Here is an 11,113-nt window from a genome sequence, read left to right as displayed (position 1 = left end):
AGGCCAGTGAGACAAACAGACACACAATAAAGGTAAATACACTGCTGCTTTCCAGACCACCAGCAGGAAACTACCAGTGGGAGATATCTGAAAGGTCTACACTTTAAACATGGATCACGGGGTCCCTTGTGGGACACCAAAAATTTCCCTTGTAGGGAACGCTATAATGATCGATGCAACCAGGATGTAGCTGTACATGGAACAGTAGGTTGTGCAAGTCTGATAACACATGGGTTGACAAAAAGTACAACATGTGTCCCAACATGGTGAGAGTGGGCAGTGTGTAGGGGTGTGTTCATACCCCAGCTGCACTGACTGTAAGGATGAGTGCTGTAGAGGGGTGTCAGGTAGGGGAATTATGGGTATGCAGTAATGGGCCTAAGTGTGCAGGTGTTGGTTGGCAGAGATGTATTAGGCCCGCCCCGTGGAAGTAATTAATATTCCTATGTGGGTATAGCAGACGCCCATACCTCCCAAACCATAAGAGCACATCTACTGGATAGTCTGTAAACCATTGGGGGATCACATAGGGACTATATCAGTGAACTGTACCTGATTATCATGGACGTCCATGATTACGAATCAGAATCTAACACAGTCCCAACTAAACCCTTTCAGAACTAGTGATATTAGGTGGACAGTGGCAGAATACATGCATTGACTAATGGCAACATGTATGAGTCATAAACAGCATGTACCTCGACAAATGTGTATGAATACATATGCTCTGGGACTGTCAATGTGTCAGGTTAATAGTACCAATCATCTAAATGTGTCAATGAGGATGTTATGCAGTGTCCCTGTTTCAGTGTTCATTCTCCCCCATTCATATGTGAGGTCTGCTAGTGATGGACCGTGCATATTCCGACTACCTTAGGTAGATGATAGCATAATAGGTTGGGGTTAGCACCTGTTCACCTTTGCGAGGGACACTCCCCTTTGGGCAGTTGTGTCCTGCAAAATAAATGTTATTACAGCACATGGCCTGTGATTTAGGGCAATGAATCCATATATTGTCTGCAGTGGTTGCATAAAATGATTATGTTGTATCTGAAACACCTAGATGTTATAGGAAACAGTATTAGCAACTATAATGCTACAAGATTAACTTTTACTTATGCAAACTGGTGAAGTAGTCTATTTTCTACTGGCTGTGGGTATGTGTTGCCTTGTCAAATCTGACATCTCTAGATATAGGTCCTATAGGGCTGCCACCTTTCCAAATGGTCAAAGTGGGACCTGCTCCATAGAAATGTCAGATGTACAAGGTGAGAACATACCTACAGCAGTGCATAGTACAGAACTATACGTATTAGCACAAATAAAAGCTTAGTCTAGCAGCAGTCATGTTCCTTATGCTACTTCACATAACATATAGAAGTGTCATATATACAATAACTGTTACATGCAACTATTAGAGAAACGTAGAATATAATATTGTCCTGTAATCAGGACATTTGCTATGTCTAGATTATTTTTGCATGACACATATGCCTAAGGAGGGACTGTCCCACGCAAAGTGGGACAGGTGTTAATCCTAAAATCTCACCTCGGCCAATTTAAAAGGTGGCAAACCTACAATAGGTATGCAGTAGCATGACCCGGCAGACGGATGTGGGTCCCAAAACACATTTACTTGTCTGCATTGCAGAGTATCGGATCCCATGTATCAGCCAGATGGGAGCAGATTGTATGAGGAACACGCATGCAATATGATTAACTCACTGGACAGGCCGCCGATTCCGTACAGTCGAACACCATGCCGTCGCCTAATGGTCAGCCATACCTGATACTGTAGTCATGTAGTCCGATGTAATAGGCATCACAAGGGATCATGCCCACCCAGCGTGAGTGACAAATGCAAGCACCAATGTCGGTGCATGTGCAAGTGAGGGAGCGAGTGGGTGTAAGCATGTTTGGCTACCAGTATGCGAGTATTGCACTGTTAAAGAAATGTGGAGTCTAAACAAGTGTAAGAAGCTGTAACCAGAGGTCAGCAGTGCTTAACACCATGCAACCACATGCACAACCGCTCCCAACTGCTTCAATGTGCCTTACTCACTCTGTATCCAATGGCCTTGTTCTGGCCGCAAACAACCGTCCTTTGCAAGTGTTGGTAGCAACACCCTGCACACACAGCTAATGTGAATTACCAATACACCATGGCAAATATACAGAGAATAGACAGTACCACACACATACCATACAGCACAGTCATCCAACAGTATAGCAATGTACCGGCAGATATGTCCGGACCACTGGTGTTTGCAGACCTGGCTGTCTTGTGTTTACATGTGTGAGCATGCCCAGTATGACCGTTCCGTATGTTGTCGACTGACATTGCCGTCATACCTTCATGTGTTTGAGCATGCCCAGTATGGCCAACTGTATCGCATGTGTTACATGTCCAGGTAGTTAGTACTGTGGTGCCGACCTCTGTGTTGTACACTGACAGGTGATATGCTGTGTCTGCAGGGTATCCATCGGTCATGTGGCATTGACTGTTGCTACATTTCTGCACAGCATGGGGGGACATCCGACTGTATCCACATTCCTACACAGCACTGGGGGGGTGCACCTGACTGTTACATGTGTATGTTGGAAGGGGGCACAGCTGACACTTTTGCTACTACTGTACTGGTATGTCAGGTACTCCATTCCAATGTGTAGACCTACCTATTGTGCTGGCTAGAGGCATACCAGTGTACTCCAGATCTTAGCTTTAATTACCAACATATTAGTTTCAGACATCCTAGCCTTCACAACCTACATCCAACTGCCTGGCCTGCTGTAGTCTGTGTGTGTCTGTGGGGGGGGGGTCATCCATTGGGCATATTCAGAGGCCATAGTACAGCATTTGTCTGTGTTGGTACACACCTGTCCAGCAGGTTGAGACTTGTGTGGGCTGTATGGACACACATGATGCTCAGCCCATTACCCGCAGTGAGTTAGGACACCCTGTGTACTACTGGCTACTATGGTGACCCTGGTATGTGCTACAGATGTCATGGTGCCACTATGGATGTCTACTGTCTGCTGCCTTAACATTTGGCCACCAAATTCCCTTGCATGCTCACATCCATACCATAGCTACAGGTAACAACACATTCTAATACAACTGCCAATTGGTAGGTTGATTGACTTACCTTGAGGGTGTGCCAGACCTGTGGATTGTGCTGGAGGGCTGCCTATGTCAGATGCACACAGTACACTTCCTATGCACGGCTGAACACAGGTAGTGTCATGTTTGGCATCCCTTTTACTGTCTGTGCAAGTCAGAGAGGGTGACATTCCCTGCGTACCTACTGTGTCAGTGCATATGCTATGCATTGCCTCTTTGCCAAGGCCAGGTCATACTAGGCATGCCTCCTTCTGCCTACTGGGTCCAGCTCAGGTAGTTCCTCCTCCGAGTCACTCTGTGCCTGTACAGGCCTTGGCATTGGTGGGGGGCTGTGTGGCCCTGCCCCATGCTGTTCCTGCTGCAGCTGTTTCTGCAGGATCATATTGTGTAGCATATCACATACCATAACAATTTGGGTGCATGTAGCTGGTGAATACTGCAAGGCTCCACCGGATGCGTCCAGACACCGGAACTGTGACCTGAGCATCCCAAACACACGCTCAATTATATGTCTTGCCTGTGCATGTGCCTCATTATGGTGTAGTTGTTCAGGTGTGTGTGCATTTCTGATGAATGTCATCAGCCACGGCCCCAGTGGTTACCCAGCATCCCCCACTAGGTGACCGTAGGGGATGTCCATATTGGCAAAGCTGTGGTACAGCTGCGTCAGATGCCATATATTGGAATTGTCATAGCTTTCAGGGCAGCCAGCACACACATTCAGTATAATGCCCTAGGCATCACATACGACCTGGCAGTTGATGGAGGGGATGTCCCTGTGGTTAATGTAGGCCCTACCCCACTCACCGGGTGGTGCTTTGATGTGTACGCGCATGCAGGCTATAGCACCCACTACCCCAGGGTAGTCTGCCATTTGGTGGAAGAGACGCATATTGCTGGTCAACACCTCACATGTGTTGAGGAGATGTACATGCTCACTGGCATGTGGTGAGATGGCATCCAGGAACTGGTGGAATACTCTGGATGCAGATGCCTGCGAGATCCCCATGATATCCCCAGTTGTGCTTTGGGAGGTACCTGTGGCTAGTATACCTAGGCCTACATATACCTTGGTATCCACTGGGATGGGTTTCGCTTGGCCTGTTCGATGTGTCAGGTGTGGCCGGCACAGCTCAACAATCTGCTGTAGGAGGTCTCTGTCCACCCCATAGCACTCCACTATCTCCAGCTCATGTAGCACCTGGTAGGTTACCCTGGGTCTGTACAGTCTTCTCTGTCTCCTCACTGAGGGTTGTTCGGCAGCATTCACATCCTCACCACCCTCAGCCTCCTGCACATGTTGGTCTATGTTGCCTGCTGCAGCCCTTCTCATTTTGTTTGATTGTTTTGTAAAATTTCCCCGCATGTATACACCGGTGGTGTAGACTGTGGAAAAACCTGAGGGTATGGTGCTTGCTCTCTTTATAGTAGTGTTCTGAGCCGGGCTGGGCCTGAAATCTGCTGATTGTGATAATTATCACCTGTTTGCCCAGCTTGTTCACCTTGGCTACTCTCCTACTGCTGTTGTCCCTCCCAATTGCACTAGGCAGGTATAGACACACCCCTAGCTTAGGCGTGCTAAGGCAGGAGCAATCCCAAGACACAGGGCTCCAATGTACGTACACTCTTCTCCTCCTCTGGTGCCTGAGGTGGTTGTCAGCACCATCCTCCACACCACCTTCAGTCTCCAACACATGCTGATGTATCACAGCTATGGTAGCTCCCAACATGTATGTTGTAAAAGTTCCCTGTCTGTTTACACCGATGGCGCAGTATTTGGGAATACACGAGTGTGTGTGAGGTGCCTTCACACTTTATACTATTGTGCTTTGGAAGCTGATGATGTCATTGGGTGTGTATGTACAATCCGTGCTGCAGGGTATCTTACTTATTTGTTTTACCGTAGGTACTGCTATTGTGATGCCTTTGGTGTTGAATTACACTTGGCTGCCGTGGATCACCTCTTGCCCTTGCCTTCACTTTTCAAACCGATTCCCCTCCCATTGTTAGGCATGCATCCAGCAGCCTGCTTTCTTGTTTTGTACTTTCCCAACCCAGGATTGTGTTGCGAAATGTGTTCTATAGTCAATCTACTTCAGGTTTGCTTTGCTCTGCTGTGACAGTTCTCTTTTCTTTGCAATCCAGCACCCTGACCACCAGAAAAAGGCTATAATTAAAGGGCAGATGGTCAGGGCTGCCAGAATGGTTAATAACAACTTAAATTTTGAAAAGGAACTAGATTTTATTACAGGAATGTTTTTGAAAAGAGGTTACCCCGAGGCCCTGGTACAAGCTATTAAGGTGGAGATTATAGATAAAAGAAAGGGAGGGATTTATCAGCCCATATTAAAAAATGGTACAGACATAGGTGAGTTGTTGGTTGAATTTGAAGTGAAAAAGGAAAATAAAATTAACGAAGGTTTGTTTTTTATAACCACATATAATTGTGACACGGAATCTATGGTGAGGATAATACAGAGGAATTGGGATTTATTGAAATTAGATACTAGTGTATATAGTAAATTAAGGGCCTCTCCCATTAATGTATATAGAAAGGATAGATCTTTTAAAAAACTATTAGAGGGTAGTAAGTTAAAACTGACATCTAGGTCTTGTAGACCGGTTGGGAATTTTAAGTGTGGCAGATGTAATAAATGCAAGTATATTCTTACATCAGGAAATAGGATTAAATTAGGGAAAGAAATTATATTTATTAATCGATGTTATGATTGCTATAGCAGAAATGTGGTGTATTTAGCTAAGTGCAATCAGTGTCCAGCGTTTTATATTGGAAAAACCTGTCGTACACTTAGAGAAAGGATAGGGGAGCATTTGCTGGACATTACACATATGAAAAATACTACTGCACTGGCAAGACATATTAAGATAAATATAGGTCACGAATTCCAATTTTGTATTATTCAGCAAGTTATTAAGGATAATCAAGGGCATATTTTGGATGTCCATTTAGATATTAGTGAAACTAAGTGGCAAATAAGGTTAAATGCCACTAGTTATCCTGGAATTAATGACCATATTAGTTTAACCCCATTACTAAAGTTAAGATATATACTGGGCTAAAATTTCTGCCTTAACATTTGTTTTTATCTAGACATTTTGTAACTTATATTGTTGGATTAACAAATCAAATTATTTTATTATTCATTTTGTATTGATTTTATCTTACATATTTTTATATGTTTATTTTTATGTAATATTATAGTAGGTTTTTATTCATGGTTTTAGCTTATATATGTTTTTAGGTATATGTATGGTCTGATGGGTATGTGTCTTTAATTTTGTGGGAGTGTAATTAATCAATTAACCTGGGAGTGTTATAAAGGGAAGTGGTTTCAGTATGATGTGTTAGTTCTGATGAAGTCTGTATAAGTTCAAGACGAAACCTAGGTCAACTTGTCTACAATTGTGAATTGTGTGTCTAATAAATGGTATATTTGAGAAGTTCCTTGGTTGGACTGATTTGGACTGATCGAATTTCCGTGTAAGAATATCGATTAGCATACATGTTCCGAGAGCTGTGCAGCTCTGGCGTACGCTGGTAGTACACATGAAATCAGATCATACCTGAATTGCTCGGTGGCCATATTTGGCATTAGACCGCCTACGCTACGCCTGTGCCTGGCGCAAGCTTCATGAATCCCCAGGTATATGTACTCAAGAACATTCTTGTCACATTTTTTTTTTGTGTTTCTAGTCACTGAGAAAGATCATACTAAGTGTACATGTAGTCTGCATTTTGTGGTAGCCTTCATGAATACCTGTTAATATTTAAAGCTGCAAGAACATTGGCAGGAAAACAATAATTAGGAAGAAGAACATATGTCTGTGTTGTCTGTTCACTCAGAACACTGTACACATGGTGTAGGAGGAAGAAGGTGTGAGTTATGTCTGTGTTGTCTGTTCACTCAGAACACTGTACACTTAGTGTAGGCGTTGTTGAATCTTGAGGGAAATTTATTAATTCTTGTTTGTGTCACAAAAGTGTATGAGTAATGTTATATAGTATAATGGCTCTGCTAAATTGTTTAAATCTTTTAAATCCAACAGATTTATCCTTAAAAAAAAAAAAACTTTGCTGAAGCTGATTTTCCAGATTGCCTAGTTGCATGCATCTTTATCCAGTATATTGTTAAAATCTACTCTTAATACTAATTTTTATTTGCTATATCTAAGCATGATTTGAAATGTTTAGCTCCATGTTCAGAAATCCAATACTAAGAGTCTGTTTGGAATTAAAGTACTTAATCGCAAATATTGCTTTGGTCTTTTAAGTTGGGAATTACTTTAAGCATAAAATCATTACTGATGTTTTTTTACTCCATAAAGGAAAAGTTTGCTAAAATTAGTATAATTACTACACTTAAAAGAAATCCCAATCCCTCAGAGCCACACGCTCCAGGGAGCTAAACCTTGTCATCACAATAAACAAAACATGCTCGAGGGATAGGTTCCTGACCCAGAGACCCCCCATATTCTGGAATAGACTGCCCATACATGTCAAGCACAGCACCTCTTTGGCCTTCTTCAAAAGGAACCTTGATGACTGGATGGGAGAAAGGAAATTCACCTCAGGGATCACGTCAGATGCCCTGCTAGACAGGGGTCCAGAGAAGTAAATAGTGTGGGAAGAAATAGCCAGGGAATTGTTATGGCTAGGCTTATATAGGCCCTAGGGCCGATAGCCTAGTACCAACCTATGAACCAACCTATGAACCTATATACTTCACATTCATACATCTCAACTGAAAAGATATTCCCAGGATGTCCAGATGTGTTCCTTATCAAATATGTGGCTTTCTGCCATATCACTAGGATGATCTCTGGACTGCTGTGACTCAATATTACAGACATTTGGGGGCATACCTCTCAACTGTCTTGATCTGTGCAGAATGTCCAGTTGTTGTCTCATATTTGTGATCTTTTCCTCATAACATGTTTTCCTAGCAAATTATTGGCATGTCATTGCAGAGTGCATTCACTAACTGATGACTAACATTTGAGTTTCAAATTTCATGCTCTTCAGAAAGTTCATGCTAATGTACAGCCTATATCTTCTATCAACTTCATAAGTTTGGACATGGCATATTAACAATGTGCCCCTATTTCTGGCCCTTTGTTCCCCCCATTTTAATGGTTTAGTTCACATTTCTTGCTCTAAGAGATTGAGAGCGTTACATTCGAACACATTCCCATGTGACATCTGTGTCAAATATGTCCCTATTGCTGGTTATTTGTCCTCTCATTAAGTTGGCTTGTGTGCAGATATTTTATTTATTTAACATTTGTTTACTGTGAAAGACCGACTTGGAGCAAAGCCAATTTTCAGTGGAGGCCCGGGGAGAAATGCTCCAAACGCATGTCTTTGTATTGTGGAAGGAAACCGGAACACCCAGAGAAAACCCACACGAATGCAAGGAGGACATACAGACTCCACACAGAAGGCACCACAGCTGACAATTGAACTGGAGAAACTCTTGCTGTGAGGTGACAACACTATGTTGCACTAACAGAATGACAGCTATTTGTACAGCCATACCTCTCAATTATACAGATTTTTTGTACAGCCATACCTCTCAACTATTCAGATTTTTTCAGATTTTGCATCATATGTTTGGTCTATTTTTTCATGCAGTTGTGGTTTTATGGCAAATTATTGTGAAAGTATTGAGGGTTGAAGTTAGACAATAATGACAGACATTTGAGGCTCAGACATACCTTTCAATTATCCAGATTTTCACTGAATGCCCAGATTTTTGTCTCATATTTTTTGTTTGTTCCTCATAAAATTTGTGATTTTCTGGATTTTTGCAGCAAATTCATGATGAATGAATTCACTAAATAGTGAGAGGCATTTGAGTTTCAGACTTCATATCTTTCAGAAAATGCATGGTAACACAACCTTTTATCCTAGCAACTTTCTAAGTTTATAAGAGCAATATTTAAAATTTGTCCATAATTTTGAGGCTTTGTCCCCCCATTATTTTTGGTTTTGTCCAGATTTTTTGTGCTAAGAGTTTGAGAGCTATGGTCTAAGACTTCATACCCTTCTTAAAGTTCATGCAAATGCAAAACTTGTCATTCTATCAACTTGTAAGTTTGTAAGAGCAAATATTTAATATGGGTCCCTAGTTTTTATTGTTTGTTCCCACATTATTTATGGCTTTTGTCCATATTTCTTGCTCTAAGAGTTTCAGAATGTGTACAGCCCTGGTGATCGTTGTGGCATTCTGTGCAGCACATGGACCTTATGTGCTCTCCTTTACATGGAATTGATGATATCTGTATTCTCTGACAAGGTTTTGTGGTCAGAAATACTGTTGCAACCCACGAAACCTAGCTTAGGCACACCACAGCTCATTAATATGCATTACGAGCTGCCACGCTCTGAACATCTTCACACAGAGCCTACACAGAGTTTATTTAATACACATATATGTCTATTCTATGTTTTCATTGATAGGGTGTAGAGGCATATTCCAATGTGGGCATTGTAAGGTATGTTCTAAAGTTAAAAATCTTAAAGGTTCTAAGATCAATGGAAGAAAATTTGTTTCATATGATTCATTTAATTGTGAGTCAAGAGGGTTGTCTATAGTATAGGGTACAATTGCAGGTTTCCTGCTTGGTATGTGGGTCAGGCTAAGTGCAAAGTTAAAGTCTGTATTTTGGAACATTTGGGGATATTAGGGACCAGAATTTGAAAAGCCCAGTAGTTAAAAATTATAGCAAAATGTATGGGGGGGAGGGGCAGATGCCAGTTGCTTGTTTGTGTGTATTGGCACATCCTTTTCTTCCGAGGGAAGCGGATTATTTAAGTAAATTAATTGACTTGGAGATGAAAATGATATTAAATTATAAAATACTTTCCCCTAAGGGTTTAAATCAGGAAGAAAATGTTTGTTTTTACATTATTTTTACTATTGAAAACACGCATTTTGTATTATGAAGCTTACATTTTGCACTTTTTTATTAAGCATATTTTAATGGACTGTATGATTGCTTAATTGATTGTTTAATTGTGGTCGTATCTGTATAAAAGCAGTGTGCTTAGATGTGATGTTAGATCCTCTGAAGGCGAATGGCCGAGGTACAAGATTGGTAGCATAAAGTTGTTCACACACTGAGCAGTTTGGATTTATTTATTTATTTTTCCCCATCTGCTGATCCAGGATGTACTTAGATAAGTGCTGGGAGGAATTCTGCTTCAGATGGATGGGAAGGCTGTTCCAGAAAAGAGGTAGTCCCTGAGACACATACCTGTCCCTCTAACATGTCTTATTTATGTTGCAGATGAGGTTTAGGGCCCTAGATTGGGTGTTTCTGATATAATTTGTTTAGTGGATGTGCAACATGTCCATTAAGGCTTGATCAGAGGATGCTTTGAAGTCCAGGCATATACTGTAAGACACTGAGTACAAGGATAAGGCACTGAGATCTGTGTAGGACATTTTCGCTGCACCATGTATTCTTTTTGTGAGGCACTTCCGTGGGTGCTCCAGTTGTTGCATATGCCTGGTCAGGTACATACCTTAGGGGGCATAGCACTCAATAATTTGTCTAAAGAGGGCTAAGTACAATGGAACTATAGCATCTTTGGACCTAGATGACATACCCTTACTTATAAATTGGGCAATATAAAATGATTTATTTACCACAGTAGACACATTATGATTAAAGGCCAAGTCACTGTCTACATGTGTTCCCAAATCCCTGACCACAGGGTCAATTCTGAGAGGTGTACTATCAATGCAGTAATTTCCAGGGGTGGCTGTTTTTATTTGAAAGCAGTGTTATGCATTTATTGGCATTTTGTATTAGATCATGACTCTGGCACAGTTTATTGGTTTATGTCATGTCTCCTTCAAGGATGTTTGTATCTTTTGGATATTCTATGTCTGCACCTCGTTTGCAATCATCTGTGAACTTGGTCATCCAGAGGCCCTTGATGTCAGCCTTAACTTCAGAAAAGTA

This window comes from Protopterus annectens, chromosome 5.part0 (genome assembly GCF_019279795.1).
Source record: "Protopterus annectens isolate FY-2018-M chromosome 5.part0, PAN1.0, whole genome shotgun sequence".
Taxonomy (NCBI): Eukaryota; Metazoa; Chordata; order Ceratodontiformes; family Protopteridae; genus Protopterus; species Protopterus annectens.
This window is presented reverse-complemented; position numbering follows the sequence as displayed.